This window comes from Sabethes cyaneus, chromosome 1, assembly GCF_943734655.1.
Source record: "Sabethes cyaneus chromosome 1, idSabCyanKW18_F2, whole genome shotgun sequence".
NCBI lineage: Eukaryota > Metazoa > Arthropoda > Insecta > Diptera > Culicidae > Sabethes > Sabethes cyaneus.
The window spans coordinates 90,764,057-90,782,486 of NC_071353.1; the positions used below are offsets into that span (position 1 = coordinate 90,764,057).

At 42.5% G+C, this 18,430-nt stretch overlaps 1 pseudogene; it reads left to right on the plus strand.

The window, feature by feature from the left end:
• Positions 1-11,028: 11,028 nt before the first annotated feature.
• LOC128745930 (THO complex subunit 4-A-like) lies at positions 11,029-17,081 on the plus strand (annotated as a pseudogene).
• Positions 17,082-18,430: the final 1,349 nt, after the last annotated feature.

Here is an 18,430-nt window from a genome sequence, read left to right on the forward strand (position 1 = left end):
TCTGGGTAGCCGAGATCTCCAGTATATGAGCCTCATATACAAATTTCTGAAAAATGCTGACATAACAATTTAAAAAAAAGCTTTACATTTATTTCTCAGATCGCTCGTCTCACATCCCACTGCGATACTAACATGTACTGAAGACAGTAGTTATGCCCCGAAGACAGCAAAACGCTACGCAGTTCTGAAGTACGCCATATATATTTGACTGCTAAAGGAAACCACACACTACAATATATGTGCAGCATCGCAAAAGACTGCAATAAAACCCTTAATCCACCCTTCCTAGCCTTCCTGTTAAGAAAAATGTAAAAAACCTACTAACCCCAGTAAATCGGGTGTATCGATCATACCTTCTAACATAAGTTATAAGTAGTGCTTACCGTTATATTTTTATAAAAGACTTACGGCGCCTTTAAGTTAACACGAAAGAGCCAAATCAAATAAACGAGATTAAAAAAAAAGTATTAGTCAAATAAATAAATAAATAAAACAAATAAATAACATAAGCAGCAAATCAGCGTATCTGGCATTTTATACTGCACGTTGTTGTATATTAGTTTTTTGACTGCATAGGTATTGTAAATTGGCATCCAAAATTGTATTCAAATTCTTCGTGTCGGTAATTAGCTGTAAATTAGCATTGTCAGCACTATAAGAAGGTTATCAGTAAAGTAGCTGTATATTTTGCCAAAATAGCATTTAAGTAGCATTTAAGGCGACTTAAATGCTTATTGGCCTACATTTGAATAGCATTGGTGATGCTTATTGGTTACCTGGGATGCTTTCATAGTTACGTAACTGCCAAAATGTATCGTCTAAGGTTGAACTCCTCAGAAACTTGCAAAACTCGAGATTGTGACAAAGATCATCCGAGATTCATGATTTATGAACAACACAGGTTAATTTGTGGCAATACAAAGTTTGTCGAGTCAGCTAGTCTTATATATAAAAATGGACCAGGGAAGGTTCTTATGATGGTTAGCGACCCCGCCCCCACTGAGAGGGGGGGCTCCCATACAAATGAAACACAAATTTCTGCATAACTCGAGAATTAATCAAGCAAATGGAACAAAATTTGACATGTGGGTGTTTTTGGAGACAAGAATTTTTTCTATGGTGAATTGAGACCCCTCCACTCTCTCGAAGGGGAATTATGACTCTTCTCCTCTTTAAGAGGGGAGGCTTCCATACGAATGAAATACAAATTTCTTCATAACTCAACACTAATCAAGCAAATAGAACCAAATTTGGCATGTGAAGGTTTTCGGAAGCAAAAATTTGTTCGATGGTGCATTAGGACCCCTGTCCACTTTAGGAGGGGGCGATCCTATACAAATGAAATACAAATTTCCTCATAACTCGAGAACTAATCAATCAAATGGAACCATATTTGGTAGGCGGGTGTTGTTGGAGGCAAGAATTTTTTCTATGATGAATTAGGACCCCTTACCTTTTCAGGAGGGAGGGGTCCCACACAAATGAAATACAAATTTCCTCATAATTCGAGAAATAATCAATGAATTGGAACCATATTTGGCATGTGGGTGTTTTTGGAGACAAGAATTTGTTCTATGATGAATTGGGACCACTCCCCACTTTAGGAGGGGGGGCTCCTATACAAATGAAAAACAAATTTCGTCATAACTCGAGAACTAATCAATCAAATGGAACCAATTTTGGCAAGTAAAGGTTTTAGGAGGTAATAATCGTTTCTATGGTGAATTAGGACCCCTCCCTACCGTAGGAGGGGGAGGCTCCATACAAATGAAATACAAATTTCCTCATAACTCGAGAACTAATCAATCAAATGGAACCAAATTTGGAATGTGGGGGTTTTTGGAGGCAAGATTTTTTTTATGATGAATCAGGACCCCTCCCCTTCTTAGAAGGGGGGCTTCCATACAAATGAAATACAAATTTTCTTATAACTTTGAAACTAATCAAGTAAATGAAATTAAACTTGGCTTGTAGGTGTTTTGGGAGGTAAGTTCCTTTTCTATGGTGCATTGAGATCCCTCCCCTCTTCAGGAGGGAAATTATGACCCCTCTCCCCTATAAGAGAAGACGCACACATACAAATGAAATATTTACAAATTTCCTGATAACAAGAGAACTAATCAACCAAATGGAACCAAATTTGGCATGTAAGGGGTTTTGGAGGCAGGAATTTTTTATGATGGTTTTAGTCGCCTCACCCCTGTGGTAGTGGGATAAGGTCTCTCATACAAATAGAACAGAAATTTTTGCGTACTAATCGAGCTCGAGAAATTTTAGACTCTTCCATAAAACATTAGTCAATAACGAGATCACCAAAAACTTTCAATTTGGTTTATTTGTTTTCCTAGGTCTACTGACCTCTATTACATTCTTTCAGTTGAGTCCGAACGAGCGACAGCGAGTAAGGAGAAAATAACCCCTGCGAAATAGTACTTTCCACGAAAACAATTTCCGTGAAATGGTACATTCCGCGTAAGGTTCTTCGCGAAATAGTATTCTGCGAAACTCTATATTCCGCGTTATGGTCCACCGAGAATTGGTGTTCCGCAAAATGGTATTCGGCGACATGGTTTGTAATGATGGCGAATATTTTAATGTTATCCGCTTTATTTTATCAGGCTAAGCAATGGGGGAGATGTTTTCTACTTTACTGTGAGGTAAATTTGTATATTAAAACACCCATAAACTTTTCAGAAACTTGCAAAACTCGAGATTGTGACAAAGATAATCCTAGATTCACGATTTATGAACATCACAGTTTAATTTGTGGCAATACGAAGTTTGTCGGGTCAGCTAGTCTTCTATATAAAAATGGATTTCTGTCTGTCTGTCTGTCGGGATGTTCCTTGTAGAATCAAAAACTACTGAACCAATCGGCGTGAAAATTTGCTTGTACTGGTTTTTGGGGCCAGGAAAGGTTTTAGTGATGGTTAGAGATCCCTCCTCCCACTAAGAGGGTGGGCTCCCATACAAATGAAACACAAATTTCTGCATAACTCGAGAACTAATCAAGCAAATAGAACAAAATTTGGCATGTGAGTTTTCGAGGGAAAGATTATTTTCTATGGTGAATCAGGACCCCTCCCCACTTTAAGAGGGGAGGCTCCCATACAAATGAAATACAAATTTCCTCATAACTCGAGAACTAATCAAGCAAATGGTACCAAATTTGACATGTAGGTGTTTTTGGAGGCAACCATTTTTTCTATGATGAATTGGGACTCCTCCGCACTTAAGGAGGGGGAGGGCTTCTATACAAATGAAATTCAAATTTCCTCATAACTCGATAACTAACCAAACAAATGGAACCAAATTTGGCATGTGAAGGTTTTTGGAGGCAAGAATTTTTTCTATGGTAAATTAGGATCCCTCCCCACTTTAGGAGGGGGGGCTCCTATACAAATGAAATACAAATTTCCTCATAACTCGAGAACTAAACAAGCAAATGGAACCAAATTTGACATGTAAGTAGTTTTGGAGGCAAGATTTTTTTCTATGGTGAATTGAGACCCCTCCCCACTTTAGGAGGGGGGGGGGCTCCTATACAAACGAAATACAAATTTCCTCATAACTCGAGAATTAATCAAGCAAATAGAACCAAATTTGGCATTTGGAGGTCTTTGGAAGCAAAAATATTTTCTATTGTCAACTAGGACCCCTCCCCACTTTCAGAGGGTGGACTTCTACACAAATGAATTACAAATTTCCTCATAGTTCGAGAACTAATCAAGCAAATGAAACTATATTTGGCATGTGGGTGTTTTTGGAAGCAACCATTTTTTCCATGATGAATTAGGACTTCTTACCTTTTTAGAAGGGGGGGGGGGGCTCCCATACAAACGAAATACAAATTTCCTCATAACTCTAGAACTAATCAAGCAAATGGAACCAAACTTAGCATGTGGGTGTTTTTGTAGGCAAGAATATTGTCTATGGTGAATTAGGACCCCTCTCCACTTTAGGAGGGGGGGCTCCTATACAAATGAAAAACAAATTTCCTCATAACTCGAGAACTAAACAAGCAAATGGAACCAAATTTGACATGTAAGTGGTTTTGGAGGCAAGTTTTTTTCTATGATGAATTGAGATCCCTCTCCTCTTTAGAAAGCGAGTTATGACCCATCTTCCCTTTAAGAGAGTGGGCCTCCATACAAATGAAATGCAAATTTTCTTTTATCTCGAGAACTAATCAAGCAAATGGAACCAAATTTGGCATGTGGGAGTTTAAGATGGCAGAAATTTTTTCTATGGTGAATTACGACTCCTTCCCCTTTTAAGAGGGGGGCTACCATACAAATGAAAAACAAATTTCCTTATAATTTATAGTTAGTTATAATAGTTAGAAACCTCTCACCCCTGTGGTAGGGGGAGATGGACTCTCATACAAATAGAACAGAAATGTTTGCGAAACTCAAAAACTAATCGAACTCGAGAAATTCGGGACTCTTCCATAAAACATTAGTCAATAACAAGACCACAAAAGCTATCTATAGTAACACTAGATCATTCAGGACGAAAAGGCCGCAAGTGTTGCCGACGACCCGCCGTCGGAAGCGCCACCCGCTGTGGGGAGGCAACTCCCCGCAGAAATCACTACTGTCTAGGTTTATTTATTTTCCTAGGTCTACCTGGGTTTTCTGGAACGAGCGACAGCGAGTAAGGAGAGGATCGCGAAATGGTACTTTCCACAAAATAGTTTTCCGTGAAATGGTACATTCCGCTTAAGGTTTTTCGCAAAATGATATTTGGCGTAATGTTGTACAATCATGGCGAATATTACTATCAGCTTTCTAGCTATGCAATGAGGGGACAGGGGAGTTGTTTTCTAGTTTACTATGAGGAAAAATTGCAAATTTGTAAACTACCCATTCCAGGTAACTAATAAGCCTTAACATAAACAGCAAATCAGCGTATCTGGCATTTTATACTGCACGTTATTGTATGTTAGCTTTTTGACTGCATAGGTGTTGTAAATTATCATCCAAAATTGTATTCAAATTTTTCGTGTCGGTAATTAGCTGTAAATTAGCATTGTCAGCACTGTTGTAGCAATCAGGGTTATTAAATCGGTTTGTTCTTGTAGTTTAGATAAGTTTAGCAATTAGGGCATGTGCCACTAGAAATTATGGCTAGTTGGCTACGCATACGCAATGCATCTTACCCTTGCGTACAAGTTAGCTGAGTTTACTCTTTCCTAGCGCCGCTCATTCGCTATTCGCAAAACTCAAATTTCGAAGCACGAAGCGTATACTCCCTTGCCATGTTCTTCTTCAAATTAGCCCGAAGAAAGTTCAATAAACTCTGGGAAATGAAATGGTTAGATGCATAAAACCAAAGGGAAAAAGAGAGATTTGTTCGCGTTTGAATTGGTCGCAGAAGTTCGTTACAAAATTCCACTTTCAAATTTAAAAACCTCGTTCCTATCTGAGGGTATTTCAAATCTCGCTTCGATCATTTCTATCTGATCAGTGGAGCAAGTCAGAAGGTGTGATTTTGTGTTTCGTGAATAAAAACGAGGTTTGTGTTTAGTAGATGTGAGAGTATTTTTAGATTAGTTAGCTTTATTAAGTGTTATTTCATTAGATAGGTAGCGCAGTCAGGAGTTGCAAATAGTGGAGAGTTTGCAAGCAAGTGTGAGGCACATAAAAGGTAAATTGAAAATTTAAAAATTTGGCTGTTAGAATAGTTGGTTTACAGCTGTTCGACCGGTCGAACGGCTGTTCGACGGCTTTTGTGTTGGACTTTTTTTCCTTTAAGCGCTCGGCGAAGCTAACCACACCACCGCAAAGCTCATCTACCCTCCTGCCGCACACTCTTCGAACCACTTTCGGCTAGAATCTGGGATTCGGGCACCACTAAACCGCCGCCGATTGGAATAATCGGCCCCCGCTAAACGAAAACCGCCGCCGATTGGATAATCGGCTGCGATAATAATAATAATGCTGCGATAGAACCTCGTCGCCATTTTGTTGTTGGGGAAGCCAGCATAGTACGGTTTCGTACATAAACCGCCTTCGGTAGTGAATTGCTGTAGTCGGAGCTACTGGAAACAGCATCGCCGTGTGGTAGAGTGTCTTTGCTGAGTGAGTATGCTATAAAATCCCTGCACAGGGTGATGATATAAAGTACTATAGATCCACACACACACAGCCATATAGTGAAAGCTTGCGAGCCAGCCTATATAAAGTAGAGCAGTAGGTCGAACGTAAAGCATACATGTAGGCGTATTAGAAGTTCTCCACCCACGCAATTATGGTATCGTAAGCAAATAGTAGAATAGTTCAAATCTTAGGTAATGAAAGCATGTTAATGTAGAATAAAAATTGTTAAATCGTTATATTTGTTTTGTTAGTCCTATTAATGGAGTGATACTTGATATGGTCTAAACAGTCTAAAGGTTCTCACGTCTCGCGTTCGTCATAGTTGTTTGATTTTGTTTGTTTAGTACTCCAGGTTGGACTGCTTGGGAAATCAGTCCCCACACTCGGACTTTCGAAGCTGGTCAGTGGTCTGTTAGTACAGAGTTTGGACCAGTGATGAGAAAAATACGAGTCAGATTTTGATTTAGGGATTTTGTAGTGATTTACTGCGGACTATCAAGACTGTTTCGTTCGTAGACGGAGTACCTTTGGCGGATTGCGTCGGCTGTTTTGTTTCCTCCTTTGCGTTTATTAAACTGACCCACCCTGAGGCGGAGTTACTGGCCGGGCAAGCCTGAACGTGGCAAGTGACCCTCTCACGAGGTGGCGCTTAAGTCACTTGCTTCCGAGATTTGGAGGAGCGAATAGCGGACTGATTAGGTGGCCGTATTACGGCAGGCTACATTTTGGCGCCCACCGTGGGGCCACGTTTTTTTGGGAAACTTTAAAATTATTTCGGATACGTGGTTAGTAGAATAGGTTCACAAAAAATTTCTTTAGTTTAATATTGATTTATTATAAAGAATTATTATTTGCTTTTATATTGCTTATTTGTATATATTGTTTGGTGTATTGTGTTTGTCGTGCTACTGTAAATATATATTTATTATCATTATTTTTTAAAATTTAAAAGGATACTGTCGCCATGTCAAACAGATTTCCGCATGCCGACCACCTTACGAATGAGGAGGTCGATTACTAGTTGTTAATCCGGGGCAAGACGGTGGAATTGACCAGTGAGCCAGAGGCCAAATATCGCCTTCTGCGCAATCTGTTCCATGAAGACATTCGTGAAAAGAGGGACTATCCATCTCCGTATACGGTGGAGCAGGAATTCGACTATATTGCGGGTAAGGTTGACGATTTAAGAAGAAGGTTGGAGCGTGGCAGTGATGAAAGAGTTGTATCCCGGCTGAAGCATTATGCTATGCGAATAGCTCGAGCCTCGGATACGAATTCAGAGAAAATGAAACGGGAATTGAGCGAATTTGTCCGAGAGATGTTGAGCAGATCTAATGGCAAGAAAGCTTCCGACGAGAGACAGGGTCGGACAAGGGCAATCGACGCACGACGAAATTTCTCGGATGACTTAGGTGATGGTGATGATGGTGCCGTAGGTGGACAGATAGAAGATGACTTACAGCCGGCGAACAGTGATTCAGCAAGACGGGATAGTTCGCAAGGTGCAGTTCCGAAGCAGCCTAAGGTAAACCGGGATCATACTGCGACAACAGAACAGCCAGAAGATCATCAGGCATTATTGGAGCGAATAGAGAGTCTAGAAAGGGAGTTAGCGAAGGCACGGATTGAAAGATCACGCCAAGGACCGGCAAGTCGGAATGAACTTCCGCGAGTAAATCGAACGGTCTCGGACAGCTATTTATCAGAGTCTAGTAACGCGGGAAAGATATCTTGGGAAAGGCATTCGGCCAATTTTCCTCTACCACGGGCGGAGGAACCAGATCAAAGCAGATGGACTCGTGGTAGGTTTGATCGCTTCCAGCGCGCAGATTTCTCGCACGATGAACGTTTTGCCGACCGGTTCAATAGAAACCGTCATACCACGCAACCCGCTGGTAGGCATCGCGACCGTCGCGCTGCATTTGAACAGGAGGACTGGGAGTCTAGTGATAATGACAGCCACGAGGAAGACCGCGAGGTTTTCTACCGTCGAGGTAGACACCATGGCCGAAACCAGCGGCGGATCAGTGACGAGGAGATTCGGGACGCAGATCGTCGGATGGAAAAGTGGCATCTGACGTACAGCGGAGATAGTCGACAACGCTCGTTAGAGGATTTCCTGCACAAAGTCTGCCGCTTAGCCCACATGGACCGTATTGCGAACGATGTGCTCCTGCAACGAATCCATACGATCCTTAGAGGGGAAGCCTATGACTGGTATCTATGCTATTCCGACGAGTTTCTCACTTGGGAGGACTTTGAGGAAAGGCTACGGTATATGTACGGTAACCCCAACAAGGATCAAGGGACTAGGCAACGTATTTACGATCGCAAACAGCACCGAAACGAGACCTTTCTTTCATACAAGATAGAAATAGAGCGGCTAAACAAACTGTTGACTGCACCGTTAGACCAGCACCGTTTGTTCGAGGTGATATGGGACAACATGCGTCCACATTACCAAGCAAAACTTGCATGTCGCAAGGTGCGAACTTTGCGAAAGCTAGAGTACTACGCGTACCGCATCGATACACATGACCCCGTGTTCCTCACGACAGCCGCCGGAACGCGTAGCCGAGCGTTCAGGTCCATTATGTTGGAACTGTCATAAAAACGGACATGTGTGGAGGCAGCGCATGGAAGAGAAGCGAATTTTCTGCTATATATGCGGAAATCCTGGAGCCGTATCGACGAATTGTGATAGTCATCCGCGAACCGGAACGGTCGGAATGAATAGGGGATCGGGAAACTAAGGCGGGAATGCGAGAGAGAGAGCGATAGCATTCCTGGTGATAAAAATGTTCCCCATGAGTATGAAGATCCCTTTCAGAAGGTGTGCGAGGTTCGTGTCCAAACGGGAAGCTACCCACACATCGCCGTACAGATTTTCGACGAGGAGTTTGATGCGCTATTAGATTCCGGAGCGAGTGTCAGTGTAACTAATATACCTGACATTGCTGAACGGAACGGGTTAACACTCCAGGTCAGCCCGCTGAAAATTGTGACCGCCGAAAAGACTATCCACGAGAGTCTGAGTTATGTATCATTGCCCGTGCGTTTTAGAGGATTAACCAAAGTCATTCCGACGCTAGTAGTTCCGCAGGTCTCTCAGAAGTTAATCTTGGGCTACGACTTTTGGAAACAGTTTGGGATCCAACCCATGATTATAGGGAAAATGGGTTCGAACGGGTGACCACGGTGGAAGCAGCAAGGCCCGGTGACTGTGATGCAGAAGTGAGATTTTCGTCGATTACCACGTTACCGGCGCTAAAGCCGTCAGGACCGGACGAAACGCTCGATATCCCCGCGTTGGAACTACCCGAACCTTCCAAGACCACGCCAGAGACAGTCGGGACCGAGCATGAACTGGCGGACATAGACCGGAATCAGTTGGTAGAAGCAATCAAAATGTTTCCGTGCACAACCGAAAACCGACTAGGAAGGACATCGTTTCTGCAACATGAGATCGTGTTAAAGGAGGAAGCAAAGCCCTGTCGGCAACCACTGTATCGTTGTTCACCAGCGATACAGGCTGAGATGGAAGCAGAACTGGAGAGGTACAAATGGATGGATGCCATTGAGGAATGTACCAGTGAGTGGGCAAGTGCCTTAGTTCCCGTTCGCAAGACGAATGGTAAACTGAGAGTATGTCTGGACTCACGGCGGATAAATAGCTTTACCAAAAAAGATTCCTACCTCATGCGCAATATGGGGGGAATATTTCACCGGCTTGGTAAAGCTAAATTTTATTCTGTGGTGGACCTGAAGGATGCGTATTTCCAAATTCCTCTTAAAGAGGAGTGCCGGGATTATACCACCTTCAGGACGCCACAAGGATTATTCCACTTCAAGGTTTGTCCGTTTGGCCTAACAAATGCCCCCTTTACAATGTGCCGACTCATGGATCGCGTGATAGGCTTCGATTTGGAGCCAAACGTGTTCGTCTATTTAGACGATATCGTCATTGCGACGAAGACGTTTCAAGAACACGTACGGCTCCTGAGAATCGTAGCGAACCGATTGACGAAAACGAACCTCACAATTTCTCTGGACAAAAGTCGGTTCTGTCGCAAACAGGTAACTTATTTAGGTTATCTGCTGACCGAGGAGGGGGTGGCGATAGACAATGGCCTTATCGCACCAATCTTGAACTACGCCCGCCCACGGAACGTGAAGGATATCCGCCGTTTGATGGGCCTGGCTGGTTTCTATCAGCGGTTCATTCGGGAATACAGCCGAATTGTGGCACCGATATCAGATCTCCTGAAGAAGTCGAGATCAAAGTTTGTCTGGACTGATGCAGCAGAATTGGCCTTCGGAGAATTAAAAGCCGCGTTAGTATCAGCACCTATCTTGGGAAACCCCGATTTTTCGCTGCCGTTTTCCATCGAATCAGACGCCTCAGATAATGCTGATTCAGCGCCAGAACAATGTTCCGCAAATTATAGCGTACTTCAGCAAGAAACTTAGCAGCACTCAACGGAAATACGCGAATGTAGAGAAGGAGTGTCTGGGAGTGCTTCTTGCGATAGAACATTTCCGTCACTATGTCGAGGGAACCCGGTTTAAGGTTGTTACCGACGCCCGAAGCCTGTTGTGGCTTTTCTCTATTGGCGTACAGTCTGGAAATGCGAAACTTCTGCGGTGGGCCCTGAAAATCCAGTCGTACGACATTGAACTGGAGTATCGCAAGGGTAAGAGCAATATCTTGGCGGACTGCCTTTCCAGATCCGTAGAGATGATTGCCGTCCAGACCTTCGACGCCGAACAGAGAAATCTGGCGGCAAAGATTTAGCAGGATCCCGCAAAATATGCAAATTTTCGAGTTGCCTGCGGTGAGATTTGGAAGTTCGTGAAGGTGGATGGGATAGTGGAAGACCCCCGATTCCAGTGGAAAAGTTACCCTGCAAAGCCGGAGATCACGGAGATGGTACGGGAAATTCATGAGAAAGCCCACCTTGGTCCGGAGAAAACCCTGAATGCGGTCAGAGAGCGATACTACTTGCCGTTTATGAGTAGCGAGGTGAAGCGAACCTGCCAGAGTTGTTTAGTCTACCAAATGAGCAAAGCTTCAAATCAAAATAGTACTACGCCCACGGCTGAACAGAAGAAAATGGCCCAATACCCGTGGCAATTCCTTGCGATGGAGTATGTCGGTCCACTTCCAGCGTCTGGTAAAGCACGGAATACATGCTTGTTGGTTGTTTTCTAAGTTCGTGATAGGGCCCTATTCCGTAAGTCACGTCGACTGTCACTTTGCTCGACAGGCCTATTTTGGTATTTCGTAAGTCACACTCGACAGATTTCGTCGAGTTACTCGATAGAGCCGACTGCTCGAAAGTTAGTGACTGAACTGTCACCAAGCGTCGAGTGAGTTTGTTTTGTTTTGCCCGTGCTGACTGCTGAAAGTTTAATTGTTTGTAATTCAGTATTTTTTTATTATTCTTCGTGAAACAAGTAGTTTACGTCGCGTTCGTCTTCGTATTGCCTCGTGAATTAGTTTTCAAATTGGTATCGCGATTTTTTCTCCCGGTGTTATTCAAGAAAATTCTGTGAAACGAAACAATTGAAGGAAGGTCCCGGAGGTCACCGAAGGCCCCAGTGAAAATCGTTCGTGGTAGTACTCCGATTAACCTTGCTTTCTTTTCTGGCTGGTCGAGAGAACTGCGGTAAATTTTAATTGTATGCTAGTTCACTGCAAAATAAATAGTTTACATCACGTTTGCGTTGCAGGTGCATTTGTTTTGAAATTGATATTGTGGCTTATAAGAACAACAAATCCCAGTACCAAAAGAGGGGACAAAATCGATATGAGACTGGTTAATATTGAAATCGCAGCTACCACAATGCGGCAGTAATCGTGGAGGAGCCTATCGTTCCGGTAGCGGTGGCGGACCAAGGCCAAGCCATATAATGGAATATCCGGAGGCGGAGTTTTCTGTTCAAACCGTGTTCCATCAGGTGGTGGCGGTGGTGTCTAAAGAAGCGCAACCGCGGCAGAATTCAACGTTCGAAATAAAGCACAGAACGACGTAAACAGCACTTAGAAGACATGGTATGTTCGAGGGAGTTTGCACGAGTCGCCTTTTGGCGATAGCCGGGCTTGGAATAGGCGGAGCTAGTGGACTGGGAGCACTAAGTTAATGGTTTCAACCCTTGACTTCGGCATATCAGAGATCAGTGATAGCCGATCGGGTAGATCACTAGGTACAGCAGATGTTGTGTTCGAACATCGGGCCGAAGCAACAGTACAATGGAGTCCCGTTGGATTGACTCCCGATGTGCATACAGCAGATAGCGAGGAGGATGCAACCAAACGAACCGTCGAGGTGGAGGCAAAAGCGGCGGTCCCCGTCGACAGCAACCGGAAACCAATGCAGTAGAGCAATTAGATATTGAACTAGAAGCGTCAACGAAGAACGTAACATGTTAATCATTAGAGTGTACGATATTAACCACCCCAGGCACAATTTTTGTTTGTGTAACTAATTGATGTTCTAAATAAATTAAAAAGTCAGCAAATTAGTATGATAAATGAGTTATTAAAAGGTAATGCGAAGATCAATGTCTAAATAACTGTGCCGTCACTGAAGATATATGATAAAGCAACAGCTAATTGTTTATTGTAATGAGGACAAGTGAAATGAGGACTTCATACTAACTATCTGATTAATTTTTATTCGGTAATAAACATTTAGTAAAACATTCAGTACATTTAGTAAAACATTTAGTAAGTTATTAAGTCATTCAGGGCAGTGTTTTTTAATTAAGCAAATCAATGTCGTTTTCAAACATCTACTTTAAAATTTTCTATGTTATAAGAAGGTTTAACTTTCTTCAGACATGCAGCAGTAGGAGAGATTTATATATTTATTTGTCGTCAAACAAATTTTACAATATTATAATTGAATAAATAATAAATCTGAAAAAAAATGACTGAATGTGGTTATATATTAGAATATACTTTGGTCAATTCAAGTGAGATTTGAATAAAAATTACGAAATTCGGTTGTTTCATTATTCAGAAAGTGCTTTCATTCTGGATAAGTACAAAGCTAGTACGGAGATCTCTGACTAACAGTTCTAAATTAAGAAAGAAAAGAATATCCTTAATTTTCAAAAATATCTCCTAAAAATCCTTTATATGGAGCTGCCGGCTAGAAATTTAATGTTTCTAAGGGATAATGAGCAAAGTTTCTAGATCCGGTTGGATATGTAAGAAAAATCGTACAATCAATTTGATTTATGACGTTGACTCAGACCACTACCTAGTGATGAATAAGATGCGCCCAAAACACTCCTTTGTGAACAACATTCGGTTCCGACGCCATCCTCGGTTAGATATCGCACGGCTCAAGCAGCCAGACTTCGTCGCAAACTACGCGCATTCACTCGAAGCTGTAGCACGGAATCAGCAAAACGATTGATTTGACGATGATTGTAGAAGTGTGCAGAATTGGAACGGCTGCGTCGTTCTCAGGAAACACGAAAATTCTATCAGAAACTGAACAGATCCCGCAAAGGATTTGCGGGAGCTCCGCGAGCCGAGATGTATCCGGATAAGAATGGCAGTATTCTGACAGTCGTTCGTGAGGGGACCGATGGGTGGAAGCAGCACTTCGACGAACACCTGTATGACGCCCTGTCGGAAAACCATGGCGGCGGGGAAAGCGATTTCGACGGTGCAACAAACGAAGAAGTGCTAGCCCCAACGATAGGCGAAGTTAAGGAGGCCATCATGCAGCAAAAGAACAGCAAATCAGATGGCATCGGAGAAGCTTATTAAAATGGGACCAGAAAAGCTAGCCGTTTGTATGCACTGGCAAATTGTTAGAATTTGCGATACAGAGCAGCTACCGGAGGAGTGGAAAGATGGGGTTATCTGTCCGATCTATAAAAAGGGCAACAAGTTGGATTGTGAGTACTATCGAGCGATCACCGTTCTCAATGCCGCCTATAAAGTGCTGTCCCAAATCATTTTCCGCCGACTATCACCAATTGCGAACAGATTCGTGGGAACTTACCAAGCCGGCTACGCTGAAGGTCGGTCTACAACGGATCAAATATTTACACTGCGACAGATCCTGCAAAAGGGCCGTAAATACAGAGTTCCCACGCCATTTGTTTGTTGATTTCAAAGCCGCATATGATACCCTCGACCGGAAAGAGCTATGTAAAATCATTGACGAGAATGATGGCTTCTCCAAGGTGATGGTCTTTCATGCCTGCTGTTCAACATACCGCTACAAGGTGCTATTAACCGAGTGGATATCAACAAGCGGGGCACGATCTTCATCCAATCTAGTCAATTCCTCTGCTTTGCCGATGACATGGATATTATCGGAAGAATATCTATGGCGGTTGCTGAACAGTACATCAGACTAAAGCGCGAAGCAGAAAAAATTGGGTTAGAGATAAATACGTCTAAAACAAGTACATGACGCCGTTTGATCGACGGCAATGAGTTTGAGGTAGTCGACGAATTTGTATGCCTTGGCTCACTGGTAACGGCGAACAATGATACCCGCCGTGAGATTCGGAGGCGTATTATTAGCGGAAGTCGTGCTTACTACGGACTTAACAAGCAATTGCGGTCGAGTAGACTAGTCCCCGTACAAAATGCACCCTGTACACGACGCTTATTAAACCGGTTGTTCTCTACGGGCATGAAACATGGACAATGCTCGAAGAGTGCTCGGAGTTTTCGAACGACGAGTGCTGAGAATGATCTTCGGCAGCGTACAGGAGAACGGAGTATGGAGGCGGAGGATAAACCATGAACTCGCACAGCTCTATGGCGAACCCAGTATCCGAAAGGTGGTTAAAGCTGGGCGGATACGATGGGCAGGGCATGTTGCAAGAATGCCGGACATCCATCCTGCAAAGATAATTTTTGCCTCAAATCAGGTAGGAACAAGACGACCAGGATTAATTGATGTTTGACTTAAGTATTTTAAGGGCCTTAGCGGAAGATTGGAATTCAAAAAAAATTACGATTGAATTCCACTATTAGTTTTCTTTAATTTCAATAATTGACGTTTGTTAAAGTAGCAGTTGGGTTGGCGAATGTATCAATGCTTTTTACTAAGTAGTAACTAATAAAACGAATACGATTTTCTTAAAACAAAAATTACGCTTACAGTTTGGCTACCATTTTTCGATGTGACCATTACAAAGTCTCTCAATTATTCAAATCCAATAATTTATAGCAGCAGCTATTTATTTTCCACGGCTTCAGTTCCATTAGATGCTGGGTTGGCCTTTAGGCAGTCCATTTATCAGTTGTCCAGCGGCACCATTTTCGAAAGTTCTTTCTTTCAGTGATATGTGGACGCCCAAAGTCAAAATGAACACGGTTACTTGGGTTGCCATTTATAAGAACATCTATAAATATGTGCCCTATTTTGTAAGTCACGTCGACCTACTCGACTCGACTCAGTCACTGTCGAGTCACTGTCACGTCGAGGGAAATTGTACATTTGTAAGTCGACTGAATCTGCTCGAAATGACAAACTTGCTCGACTGTCAGCTGTCATGGTGAAAGTTTCCGAAATGTTTCTGAAATATTTCTCGGCGCAATAGATCGTTCAAGGGGTTTTCAGTCATTCATACAAGTACGTAGTAATCGGAGATTTCTTCGAAGTTTTGACGGTTTTAACGAAAAAATCGTGTTTTATTACCTGTAAAGGTAATAAATGCAACAATTAATAACAATTTTGAGTAACTACAGGTATTTTTTAGTAATCACAAGAGCAAGATTTCTATTAATTATTAAAATAATCAGAGTTAACATTTTCCTGCTGTGGTACTGTAATCAATGCTATTGGGAACCCCTTATAGCGGAGTTATTTGTTGTTGTTTTCAGTTTTACAAGACACCTTGACAGCCGAATTTTTCTTTTTGATCGAACTTCGGAAATTAATTGTTTAATTGTATGCTGATTCACTATTTTGTGATTATTCATCGCGAAACAAGTAGCTTACGTCGCGTTCGTATTTGTATTACTGGTGAATTAGTTCTAAAATTGGTATCGCGACTTAAAAATAAAAAAAAAATAACTACTAAGACGCTCCAAAACTTCAGTAAATCGCGACTTGTTCTCCCGGTATGATTCGAGAAAATTGTGCGAAACGAAACACCATTGAAGGAAGTTCCCGGAGGCCACCGAAGGTCCCAGAGAAAATCGTTGCTTTCCTTTCTGACTGATCAATAGAACTACGGTAAATTTTAATTGTTTCCTAATTCATCGTAAAAAAAAGAGTTTACATCACGTTCGTGTTGCAGGTGCATTAGTTTTAAAATTGATATTGTGGCTTATAAAACTAAACAAATGCGAGTACCAAAATAGTGGACAAACTCGGTATGAGTCTGGATAATATCGCAGCTGCCACAACGCGGCGGTAATCGTGGAGAAGTTTATCGTTCCGGCGGCGGTGACGGACCAAGGCCAAACCGTGCATATAATGGAATATCCGGTGGTGGAGGTTTCCGTTCAAATCGTGTTCCGTCAGGTGGTGGCGATAATGTGTAAAGAGGCGCAACCGCGGCAGAATTCAACGTTCGAAATAAGCACAGGACGACGTAAACAGCGCTTAGAAGCATGGTATGTGCGAGAGAGCTTGCACGAATCGCCTTTTGGCGGCAGCCGGGCTTGGAATAGGTGGACTGGCAGCACCAAGGTGGTGCATTCAAACCTAGACTTCGGCATATCAGTGATAACCGATTAGGTAAGTCACTAGCAGAGAGTTGTGTTCGAAGGTCGAGCTAACGCAATAAAAGCGATGAAACAGTAGAATTGAGTTCCGTTGGATGGACGGTCGTTGAGCATGCAGTGGATATCCCAGCGGATAGCGAGGAGGCAGTCGAACCGTCGAGGTGGAGGCGAAAGCGGTGGTCACCGTTAGCAGCAACGGGAAAACAAAACAATGAACGAATTAGATGTTGAACTACATGAATGCATACACTAAGGATATGGAGTGAAAAAACGTCAACGAAGAACGTAACATCTTACTCAGAGTGTAAGATCCTATCCACTCAAGCACAATTTTTGTTTGTGTGTCTAATTAATTTCTATCATGGTGTAAATAAAGTAAAACGTCAGCAAATTAGGATGATGAGTTATTAAAAGATAATGCGAAGATCAATATTCAAATAACTGTACCATCACTGAAGAGGAGATATGATAAAGCAACAGTAATTTTTTATTGTATTGAAAACAAGTGAAATCTATTTATAGGACCTCATACTAACTACCTGGTTAATTTTTACTCGGTAATAAAAATTTAGTAAAACATTCAGCCACACAATTTGAAATTATTCTATTACTAAGGACATGGCAGTGATTGAAAATTATTGAATACTGATCATGTTAAGAACTCGCTTTCAACTACGGCGTATTAGACGGTATGAATAAATGAGTTTGCTATACTTCTCACATAAGGTTTGCACTGGAAAAGTAGAACAAAGTAGAAGTTTTATTGAAATGGCCGATTATCAATTATCAATCAAACTGAGTTTTAATTCTATTTACTTAGGTGATTTGCCGTCCAGCTCCAAAGCCTGTTAAACAAGGTCTGTTTAATTAACTGGGTTATAGGCTGCCGCTCTAAATTTCTTTGGACTCCAAGTACTCTCCATTAGATCTCGCTTCACCTAGTCTAACCATCTTGTTCGCTGTGCTTCTGGTCGTCTTGTTTTTACCGGCTTTGAGGCAAATACCACCTTTGCAGGGTAGTTGTCCGGCATTCTTGCAACATACCCTGCCCATCGTATTCGTCCACCTTTAGTCACCATTTGGATACTGGGTTCGCCATAGAGCTGTGCGAGTTCATGGTTGATCCTCCGCCTCCATACTCCGTTCTCCTGTATACCGCCGAAAATCGTTCTTAGCAGTCGCCGATCGAAAACTCCGAGAACTCGCTAGTCCTCCTCGAGCATTGCCCATGTTTCATGCCCGTAGAGAACAACCGGTCTAATAAGCGTCTTGTACAGGGTGCATTTTGTACGGGGACTTAGTCTGTTCCCGCAATTGCTTGTGAAGACCATAGTAAGCACGACTTTTGCTGGTAATACGCCTCCGAATCTCACGGCTGGTATCATTGTACGCCGTTACCAATGAGCCAAGGTGGACAAATTCGTCAGCAATCTCAAACTCATGGCCGTCAATCAATATACTACTGCATAAGCGGCGTCGTTCGGCCTTGGTTCCGCTGGCCAGCATGTACTTTGTTTTAGACGTATTTACCTTTAACCCAATCTTTTCTGCTTTGCGCTTTAGTCTGGTGTACTGTTCAGTCACCGCCACACAGTTCTGCTGATAATATCTATGT